The sequence below is a fragment of the Xenopus laevis genome, chromosome 3S (genome assembly GCF_017654675.1).
Source record: "Xenopus laevis strain J_2021 chromosome 3S, Xenopus_laevis_v10.1, whole genome shotgun sequence".
Lineage (NCBI taxonomy): Eukaryota > Metazoa > Chordata > Amphibia > Anura > Pipidae > Xenopus > Xenopus laevis.
Window position 1 is genome coordinate 91961653 of NC_054376.1, and position 12004 is coordinate 91973656.

The 12004-nt window shown below is 39.2% G+C and overlaps 1 long non-coding RNA gene across 1 annotated transcript; it reads left to right on the plus strand.

Annotated features, from left to right (window-relative positions):
• The first annotated feature begins 1977 nt into the window (after positions 1 to 1977).
• LOC121402199 lies at positions 1978 to 11492 on the plus strand. The gene is made up of 2 exons (XR_005966681.1): positions 1978 to 2683; positions 11328 to 11492. It is a non-coding gene; the product is annotated as an uncharacterized LOC121402199 (long non-coding RNA).
• Positions 11493 to 12004: the final 512 nt, after the last annotated feature.

Here is a 12004-nt window from a genome sequence, read left to right on the forward strand (position 1 = left end):
CCACATTCAAAAATAAAAAGAGTTGGGGAGCAACAAAGGCATGCAAAAACCTCCTGGGGTGCCAAATAAGGGCTGTGATTGGCCATGTGGTAGTCCTTATGTGGGCAGTCAGCCTACAGGAGCTTCTGTTTGGCAGTACACTAAGTTTTTATGCAACCAAAACTTGCCTCCAAGCTAGGAATTCAAAAATAAACATCTGCTTTGAGGCCACTGGGAGCAACATCCAAGGGGTTGGTGAGCAACATGTTGCTTGCGAGCTACTGGTTGGGGATCACTGGTATAAGGCATAGGCAGGGCATTCGTGACAGCCAGCTGTTATTATTTTGCAGTAAAGAATTAGTATGGTGGAACAGCTTCATTCAGCCATTACAACTTCCGGCAACAACGTGTAAATTTAAATTTCCTGTCTGTGCTTATGTAAATCCAGATTTCTTTAATGCAAATTTGGATCCATTTCCTGTACAGTGTTATTCTCTGAGGTGTGTCTATTTTGTATACGTTCCTAATCTGGAAACTAGTCTGGGCAGGATCCACAAAGCACAGTATTAGAGGAGCCAAATATATCTGAATATAGGCATAGCTAATATTAAAGGCACATTTACTCAATTTCCATGATTAGATTTATAAGCTTTGCTCGCAATATCAGCTTAATACTGTTTGCCTGTTTGTTGGCCCTACACTGCTATATGAACAGCGAAGGCTTAAAGGGATACTGTCATGGGAAAAAATTTTTTTTTCAAAATGAATCAGTTAATAGTGCTGCTCCAGCAGAATTCTGCACTGAAATCCATTTCTCAAAAGAGCAAACAGATTTTTTTATATTCAATTTTGAAATCTGACACGGGGCTAGACATTTTGTCAATTTCCCAGCTGCCCCATGTCATGTGACTTGTGCCTGCACTTCAGGAGAGTAATGCTTTTTGGCAGGCTGCTGTTTCTCCTTCTCAATGTAACTGAAGGAGTCTCAGTGGGACATGGGTTTTTACGATTGAGTGTTGTTCTTAGATCTACCAGGCAGCTGTTATCTTGTGTTAGGGAGCTGTTATCTGGTTACCTTCCCATTGTTCTTTTGTTTGGCTGCTGGGGGGAAAAGGGAGGGGGTGATAATCACTCCAACTTGCAGTACAGCAGTAAAGAGTGATTGAAGTTTATCAGAGCACAAGTCACATGACATGGGGCAGCTGGGAAATTGACAAAATGTCTAGCCCCATGTCAGATTTCAAAATTGAATATAAAAAAATCTGTTTGCTCTTTTGAGAAATGGATTTCAGTGCAGAATTCTGCTGGAGCAGCACTATTAACTGATTCATTTTGAAAAAAATTTTTTTTCCCATGACAGTATCCCTTTAAATAATGTATACTCTGTGGCAAAACCAATTTAGCTTTGTCTAAAATTGAATGATTATTAAACAAACCTGAGATTTTTGCAAAGTATAAGTGAGTTTAATTGGCATTGTCAGATGTACCAATTATACATATTTTGCTGTGTTTCAGTGGCTTATGTGGCCCCAGCCTCTGTATGTCAGAACTTGTATTACTTGGTCTACTTGTGACTAAGGGTACAACTACACGAGCATCTTCAACGCTATTACGGCGGATCCGACGCGGTGGCGCCAAAACGCAGGTGTCGAAGGCTGGACGCTGCGTCTGCATCCGACAGTCGTGTCGCGTTGGATGAATGCTGCAACACCTTCCAACATTGCTATAGCTAACCTTATTCTCTCATGGTAAGACAACATATGTTTGAGGACGCTTTTCGCTTTTCTCTATTTTTTCTAATACCAAAAAAAATAAATATATATATATATATATATATATATAATGCAGTACAGTTTATATCTTAAAAAGCAGCCACAGAGTTTGAAGTGAGTTAATCTTACTGTGCCTCAAATCAAAAAAAGATCTACAGGACACACATTACCAGGGTCAGCAAATACCACTACTGATAAAGATAAGTTAAGAGCCTAAATTCTGGTTATTAAACCAGCTCCACTAGTACAAATACCACAACTGCGTGGCATTGGGAAGGCCGCCGCCATTGTCTTCATCCATATGTTAATCCTCTCCATATTAGCATATTCCAGTTAACCCTAATTTAAGCAGAGGGTGCTGCTACCATGAGTTTAGGTGAGAATCTTACTTCAGGTGCAAGTTACCATGATGAAAAAAATTCTGGTTATTAAAACCTAAATTCTGCTTTTCTAGTGCATAGAGCGCAATGGCACTGGGAAGGCCGCCTTAGGGTAGCCAGGGGCCCAGAATCCTATCCATATTAGCATATTCCAGTTAACCCTAATTTAAGCAGTGCCATTTAAGCCTTGGGGGAAACCTATTCAAGGCACAGAAAACAGATATGGACAAAGGCTTTATTCTCAGTACTACCATTAGCAGGACATTGCGAAACTCACTAATGTTTGATGCCTCTAGAGAGAAGTCGGTGCTGTTTATTTTCCCGCACTGCTATTTCCTGCTTGTTTTTCCATCTAAGGATTTCAAATGCACCTATTCATAGTACCGTGATGCCAGACCTACCAAAGTCACAGATTAAAGAGGGAAAATAAATATTCAGCTGAACTTTAAACTCAGTGTGGAGTTATTTGCATTTTTCTTTTAAGGCTTCCCGTTTTCATCTTCACAAAACAAATAATGGGTTAAGCCACAGAAGGCGAAGAAATAATGTCAGGTATGTTACTCTCTATATAAAAAAGTGTTTGAAAATTTTGATTGGCATAGTGCATGTCAAATTTATATGTTTATGGGCTTCCAGTTCATTGGCTGGATAGGGGCCCCTTAAGATGGCCTGCCAGGCAGATATATAGCCAGACATCGGCCAGATATCAATCAGACAGGTATGAAAATCCCTTCCAATGAGGAGCATTGATGCTCTGGAGCATTGATATGGTACTCTTCTGATGGGTCTGCCTAGACCCCTGTTAGAATAATTTTTGAATGAAGAATGACATGTCGGGTTTCGCTTATTGGAGAAATTATTTATATTATAAGTATTTTCTATACAGCCACCTATGTGTTCCCACCCTGAAGATGCTGCACAAGGCATGGGCCCTCAGGTGCCTATGAAGAATATTTGGCCGTGCTTATCAAGATTTTTGTTACAGAGTAACATCAACATCTCTCTGGATTTTGACACCAATAAACTGTTGTATATTTATAAACAGAATTGCAAGGTTATACTCAGATATATCCAGTTCCGACCATGGCATTTTTAAGCTCTGGTAAACATTGACAGACATAACTGTTACAGTCAGACCTTATCCTTGATAATCATTTTAGTACAAACTTGTTGATAGCAGGTCGTTTGTTTTTTGAACTTTAAAATGTATTGATGTATGTTGAGACTAAAGGCCTCATTTAGAAAGTATGGAGGACAGTGCAAAGTGAAAAAAAAACCCAGAAGCACAGCACCCTGCTTATTGCATTTTGCACCTTGTCTTGTGTGTTGCATCCTCACACTTGAACCGCACTCTGCATGCAGTATTGTTTGCATACATCAGTGCTGCATACAGTGGGTGGTAAGTGGCCAGGATGTGGAAGCCCCACATCCGACACTCATAAAGGTAATCAGTGGGGGCATCATCTAAAAGACCACCTCTGAGCAGCAAGGTCCCCAGTAACCCCCAGGTGCACATGCTTCCTGTATTGGCTTGAAGGGATGCAATTTTACACTCCTTATTGCTTAAACACTTGCATCTGTGGCATTGATAAGCAAGCCCTTGAAACTTTAAAATACTGTAACATTGCCAAATATTTGCTTTTTTGGTTTTAGTGACCTTGGAAACAGTTCTGTTCTGAAACATGTAGTGGGCCAGTAACCAAACAAACTATATGTTAGGGCTAGTATATAAAAAACATCATGCTGTGTGTTACCATGTAGCCAGTGGGGCTATAGGGGGACCATCCAAAACTGCCACCACCACCTCCCAATTACTGATAAGATAAAGGCATGGCAGAAGGTGATTTGAAACAGCAGTGATGTTGGCCTTTTTTTTACATAAGACTTATTTACAAAACGTTTCGTGCTAGTGCTAGGTGCATTAAATAAATGTTGTTGCTAGTCCATGTGTTCTGCAAACTACATTATAGGGCTCATTTACAACTTACAACCATTTTTAGTCACACAAAAATGGACCCATAATTTGCACAAATTGATGACATTTATCAAAGGTACTTGCCCCAAAAGCAACTTCTCAAACTGTATAGTTGCACTTAAGTCGGTAAAAAACATGGCGACTTGCATCTGAAATTGCACTTTGCACGCTGCATTTGTGCTTGTAAATGAGGCCTTATGTGATTTGCACCTAATAGAAAATGTCACAAGGTGCAGAATGCAACATTCAGTTGGTACAAGGAAACCCTGTACTTAACAATTCTCTTGTCCCAGCAGGCTCTCTCCTTTTTGTACATATAACATGTAAATGTGAGGCATGCATGTGGACATGGACCACCCACGTATACTGTACACCCCTTGTATTGTGTCTGCCTCCAGTTTTTCGCTACGCAAATTCACTAAAATGCGAAGTTGCGCTGCTGTTACTTCGTCAGGCAAAGCGAAGTTACGCTAGCGATACCTAATTTGCATACGCCGCAAAGTTAAAATATAATGGACGTATATGCTGCAGCAACTACATTACACTACACAAGCCTGGGAAAGCTTTAAAAGATAAAATAAAGGTGTTCTATTGCCCTGTACATGTGCCCACTGTATCGTTGAGTTGCCATATGTTAGGAAATGTAGGGGGGAAGGAGGGTACCCCTAAAAAATTTTTTACTGATTTTTATACTATCCCCCTTAGAAAAGTAAGATGCCAGCGGTTTTTTTGGGACTTAGAAAAAATTTCAACTATTTTTGGACAAACTTCTATCTATTGCATTGAACTTCGCCTGGTCTGAGGTGGCGAAGTAAAGTCTGGCGCAAGAGGTAACGTTCAGTAAAATGCACAAGTTAGTGAATTAGTGTAGTTACGTCTCTTCGCCATAGCACAACTTCACCTGGCGTAAGGGTGCGAAGTAGCGCTAGAGTAGGTCCACTTTGCTAGCGAATTTACGCCAGCACCCATTAGTAAATCAGCGAAGTAATGAAATGATGTCACACTGGCAAATTTTCACTAGCGTTAGCCGCTTTGCGCTTTAGTAAATTAGCCCCTATGGATCAATTTATAAAAATGGTTTCCTGCTCTTGGCATCTTCTACATACATCATTCAAAAGAGGATGTTAACAAATATAGAAAAACATGCCACACAATGGACTCCTTTCAGGGAGAAATTAGGTGAACCGTTAGTCTGACCTCTAGCCAGCTGTATTTTGCTAAAATTGAGATAAATACTCATTATACGTTTTCAGGGCTTTGGAGCTATATAATATCTTTCCAAAATGAATACCTTCTTTGTGCTTACATATAGAGGAAACATTTAGAAGAGAGTGAATGACAACTTCATAAAAACAAACAACAAACAATAACTAATGCAAACATTTCATTTTCAAAATATTTTAAAAGACTTTAGTTCAGGGGTAATATGAGTAGATTAAAGATACAAAATAAGATAGATCTTATTTTTCCTTCGATTCAATCTTAGTGTGATATTGTTTTCTTTTTGTCAGTTGTTGCTTGGCCTGGTTTATGCAGTGACAAACAAAAACACTACTTTTGGCCAGTATTTCATAGCAATAAATCATATCTTAGCTTCTAACGCTTGCTCTATGCAAACATAATTGATTGCGGAGCTCATCAAACATCATGGATTTGCAACCTATTTGGCCACCCAGGTGATCTGATTCAAATGTTGGTGCAGAGCATTTGTAGAGAAAAATGTGGGAAAAAAAATATTTTTGTATTTTCCCCACTAAGGGGCAAATTTACTTATCTCCGTATTTGCGACAGCGTTGCCATCGCGCACTTTGCCAGGTGTAGATTCGCCAGAGCTGCACAAATTCACGAAGATCTGAAGTTGCGCACAAGTTACCAATCGTTTGCGAAGCTGCACTAGTGATGTTACGATCAGCGGTTCGAAGTTACGCTAGCGAAGGCTAATTTGCATACGACACGAAATTCAAGTTTGAATTAACATGTATGCTGCAGCAAATACAGAACACTACAGAAACTCCGGGAAACTTAATAAAATTATATTGAGTTGTTATATTGCCCTACACATGTGCCCACAGTATAGTTAAGGTGCCATATGTTATCTAAGCGTAGTAAGCAAGGATGGAGGAGCAGATGAGGACATTAGGAGCCGTATCTGGAACTCCACTGCCCTTTCACAACAAACCAAAATTTTTATTTTTAACACCAATGTGAAAGCAGTCTTGCTTTATGGTTCGGAAACCTGGAGACTGACCATGACAACTACAAGTAAGCTCCAAACCTTCATCAACCGCTGCCTACGACACATCCTGCACATCAGATGGCCAGAGAAAACTTCCAACATCAGCCTATGGAAAAGATCAAAACAGATCCCCATCGACCGAGAAATCAGGAGAAGAAAGTGGGGCTGGATAGGCCACACCCTCAGAAAGAGTTCTGACAACATCACAAGGCAAGCCCTTGAGTGGAACCCACAAGGGAAAAGAAAAGTTGGCCGGCCAAGACAGACATGGAGGAGGTGCATGGAGGCTGAAATGAAGGCAGCCGGATGGACATGGGCTCAGCTGAAGAAGACCGCTGCGAACCGAGTTCGTTGGAGGAGTGTCGTTGAGGCCCTATGCTCCCCGCTGGAGCAAACGGACTAAGAAGATGTTATCTAATGTAAGGGGGGAAGGTGGGCATCCTATCACCCTTTAAAAAGTAAAAAACGCCTACTTTTTTCAAACTCCTATCTACTCTATTGCACTTCGCCTGATCTGACCTGGCGAAGTAAACTCTGGCGAAAGAGGTAACGTTCAGAAAAAAATGCGTAGTTTTGCCCCTTCACCAGAGTGCAACTTCGCCAGGCGTTAGGGTGCGAAGTTGCGCTAGCCTATCTACTTCGCTAGCGAATTTTCGTCAGGGACACTTTTAGTAAATTGGCGAAGTGCCAAAATGACATCACACTGGTGAATTTTCACTAGCGTGAGCCACTTCGCCTTTAGTAAATTTGCCCCTAAGTGTGCTGGGAATTCCATCCACAATATTCAGCAGTACTATGTCATTTAAACAGCAGTTTATGTTTCAGTTGCTCTTTCTCACAGTAAAATTTACTGGGGTTTAATTTGGTGATGTTGGATGTTTGGCTAATATATGAATATATCATTCCATTTCTAAATTATCAAGATGCCTGCAAGTAAACTAGATCCATCCATCTAAAAACAAAAGGAAAATCGAAGGAAAAAAGCAGAAAAAAGTAGTCCTAAACCTTACATAGTTTAAATAGATTATGTCTTAAAGGAGACCCAACAAATGATTCCAAATCCTATTCTTTCATGTTAGTCAAGCAAAATGAACTTTAATTACACTGTAAACATTATTTGAATCTTGTTTCCTTTCATCTGGGAATTAATAATTATAGCAAGCAGGCAGGAGCCATTGGGTGGCAAGCCTTGTATCATCTCAGAATCTTGTTTGTGCACCAGAATGGGGGGAATGTGGGGATTGCAGTGACATCTAGGAAGTGCTGAATGGAAAGTGAAAGTAATATGCTTAAGGCATAGAGGAGGGGAAGGCAGGCCCGGATTTGTGGAAAGGCCACCTAGGCCCGGGCCTAGGGTGGCAGGATTTTAAGGGGGGCTGCATGCTGCCCAACCACATCCACATTGGTTCAAAAACACAGTAAATCCGGCCCTGGGGGCAGGCAATATTTGATTGACAGCTGTGATTTTTAAATGAGCTTACAACAGCTATGTGCTTAAATAAAAAAAAGAATTTGGATTTCATTTTTAATTTGAAAAGGACTTTTATTATACAGCTTTTTATGTTTGGGTGACAGGTCCACTTTAAGCTTCTCTCCAGTACATTGTAGACATCAGTGTCCAATAATGCCACAATTGGAAGCAGATTGGAGGGTTTCAAAGTATATATTTATTTTACCAAGTCATCTTGTCGCTTTTGTAGATTAAAAGCTTAATTTAATTCATTTGTTTGCAACATACTAAGCATTTGCCTTCTGTTTAAAGATAAGCTGGCCAGGGCTCTAGCAGCGCCACCTTCCTGAATATTTGGAATGCCGGAGTGTTTTCAATCTGATATGGCACTTCCATGCTGGGTTTCTCCTGAAACTGATCTTAGAGGACGTGAGGGTTTTCTGTTGCATTTTTATTATATTGTAGCCTCAAAATATGTTTCAAATGTACTGTATGCACCACTATGGAACAACTAGTTATTAGGTATTCCTACATCTCGCATAACCGTGTATTTTTGCCATGATATATAAACAAACATCTAGAGCCTAAGAAACACAGACTTTCTAGCACCAAAATGAATATTGATGATTTTATATTGTTTGTGTAGGGCAGGGCAGTGTGCTGTTCATGTTGCTCAGTATCTGAAAATGACCAGACATCAAGGCTTCCTTTATACTTTGTATAAAAGGGATATTCTGCTGGAAAGATATAGGTTTGAAAAGAAACACTAGGTTTGTATAGACGTTCTTGTTGTGTAAAACAAGGTTATTTCCATATCTAAGAGATGCTCAGTTGAAAAGGGTCTAAACCCAAGCAACTTTCAACTTTACTTTCACCATTAGATATTTCCATGGAGTTTCCACTGATTTTAAACAGACTCTCTGCACTTTTTTTGGTTTAACTTGTTGATGGCTTACAGTACTTCAGAAAGCCAGATGCAATTCAAAATGTAATATGTGCAAAAACAAATCGCAGACACCTTTGCTTTTTGTATGTTTGTGTCCATTTTAACCGATTAAAGGCGACTTTCTCACAAAATTTGCAGCCAAATGGCTCTTGTGAACATTCGCAGTGTATGTAATAAAATTAAGTAATGCTTGCGATTTTAATTACATTCCTCCCTAAATATATATTGCAGTCACTGGAACTGAATTAGGAGAAAAGTTTTTTCTGCTATCACTGAATGTCACCCACACGTTTTCATGTGATAACATTTTTGATAACATTTTCTCATTAATTTGTATCTGGCCCTATATAAGAAATCTTCAAAATGGCCAGTGTTAAAACATTACTTGTAGTCCTAAAGAAATAATGCACTTTCAAGTTAACACCCAAAATAAGGCTTCTTGTACAGGTAAAAGAGAAACCATCTTTTTTGTAAAATATATATTAAGCACCAAGTGAATTAAAAGCATAACCCTTCCAAACATTCAGTTTTTTTCTGTCTCCTGTGTCCATATACTGGGTCTGTCCATGTTGCACCATTACCTTCTATTATAGGCTTTTGGGTCAAGTTTCCATTTGAGGTGAAACATTTGACCACCGTTCCCATAGTTAACAGCAAATGTATAGATAAATAAAACAAATAACTGAGATTTTTTTTTAGCAATTCAGCTAATTTCTTACTTTCATCCATGGCACTAAATATGCAATATGAAGTTGTTTATAATAGCCTCACAAACAAAGATCCATTTCTTAACCACTGAAAAAAATTAAGCTTTATCTTATCGGTTCTTGTTGCTATAATGTTATTCTGCTTGTGTAGGTTCTTTCAATCTACATGTCTGCTCCCCCACATGCAGCAAAATGCCTGATAAAACTTTGTATGGCTGTCTATTCAAATTGTCATATATATATATATATATATAACCTTCCTATTATTTAATCATGCAAAAATGTGAAACAGAAAAGAAAAGCTGGTGTCATGTGGAGTTAGAGCCCAGTACAAATTTTGCCCTGCACCTGCATTTAGTTATGCCACTGGGTATATTCAGCTGTATTATTACCCATGGGGGAGTGTAATATCCTGCAGAAAACAAAACACCCCATGTGCTATTGCCCTATTCTCCTTATCAGTAAGGAGCTCATTTGTACCAAGTTGTTTATCTCTCTTTAATTAACTCCCGTATTTTAAGGTTTGGGGAGATTGGTTGTTGGTAATGAGAATTAACCCAAAATGTAAGAATTGATTTTTCTAAATAATTAAGAGATTATAGAGTACACACAAGCCCAATTTATTTTGAATGTATGTTGAATGTTAAATCATTGCAAATAGACTTACTATATTCATTTCTTATTTTCAGTAGCCTATATAAATGACATGGCATAAATAGAGGTTTTGCTGATGCTGTAGGTTTATCTAACACTAAACAATACGTCTGAGAAATGTATTATATAAGCAGTGACCCAATTTAACTGCTCTATATTTGTTGGTTTGTATTGGATGCACGAGGGAGCATATGGCACTCAACGGGGTTTCAGTAGAAGCTTTTAATTCTCTATGCATGTGTTGTGAAGACATCTTAGAAGAAGCCAATTATATTTTTATGGGATTTAGAAGTAGCTTGGTAGATCAAACATAATTTGCATTTCATAATGTGTCATGCATGGGTGGTGCTGAAGGTTTAAATCTATTTTTATCTTTATATATCCATCATCTCTCTCACCTTCAGTCTATTTATGTATTTCTGTCTGTTATTGCTATCTGTTTTTTTCTATCCTTGTCCACAAATGTTCTTTTTTTATTTTCCTAAAATGGAAAACTGCTTGACCCTTTTTTAAATAACGAGTGGTTAGCACAGATACATTGCGGGAAGTTTGTATGTGCTCATGTCTCTGCGGGTTTCCTTCAGCTTGATATCAGGGATGTAACCACAGAGGAAGCAGACCCTTTTCTTGAAGGGGAGCCTGGACTGTAGGGGGCCCAGTAAGCAGGCCCGGACTGGCAATCTGAGGGGCTGCTATAAGGTGCCATAGAAAGTCAGTATTTAGAGGGCTGGTGGGGGCTGTTTGGGCCTCTGTGTACCTGAAATGCCAGGGCCTATTTTAATTCTCAGTCCGGACCTGCCAGTAAGGCCCTATTAATGAGCAGTTCCATTATATATTGGCAGAGCAGAACAACTTACCAATGTTTTGGGACTCTAAATTGAATCTGCTGTTGGGACCAGTAAAATCTAGATAGGTCACTGCTTGATATAATGTTGATATGATATACAGTTGGCTCTGTATAAATAATACTTCATGGAACCAATGCCCATCATCACACTGATGGTGTTTTGATGATGCCTTCGTGGAGTAGGTCATTTTCTATGAGGAAGCGGCAGAATATTACTGTTAACATTGTCCTTTATTATAGTTATTATCTATATAATGTTGTTGCCACATTGTGGAGATCTTTACAGAGCTCATTTATTATGCACAGTTTTTGCCATAATGAAGACTGAATTTAAAGGTCCAAATGTCTTTGTGCTGTATTACTTACAACTTTAAACTTTAGTTCTCCTTTTAGGTCAGCTTTCCACATTCCACGTTCATTTGAAGAAGGTCTGAGAAGATCTCCAGGGACCACAGAGATCTTCAGAAATTTGGGGCTCCTGTGCCTTCATTATTGTCCAGTGTTTGGGTTGACCCCCTTGACTTATAACACGATTATAGATATGATATGAAAACATGGTTATAATTGTCACTATGCTATAGTTAAAGGGATATCCAAAACAGTTGGATACTGTCATGGGAAAACATGTTTTTTTCAAAACGCATTAGTTAATAGTGCTGCTGCAGCAGAATTCTGAACTGAAATCCATTTTCCAAAACAGAGCAAACTGATTTTTTTATATTCAATTTTGAAATCTGACATGGGGTTAGACATATCGTCAGTTTCCCAGCTGCCCTCAGTCATGTGACTTGGGCTCTGATAAACGTCAGTCATTCGTTACTGCTGTCCTGCAAGTTGGAATTATATCACCCCCCTACCTTTGCCCCCCCAGCAGCCTAACAACAGAACAATGGGAAGGTAACCAGATAGCAGCTCCCTAACACAAGATAACAGCTGCCTGGTAGATCTAGGAACAACACTCCATAGTAAACGCCAAGTCCCACTGAGACTGATTCAGTTACATTAAGTAGGAGCGATAACAGCCTGCCAGAAGTAGTTCCATCCTAAAGTGCAGGCAC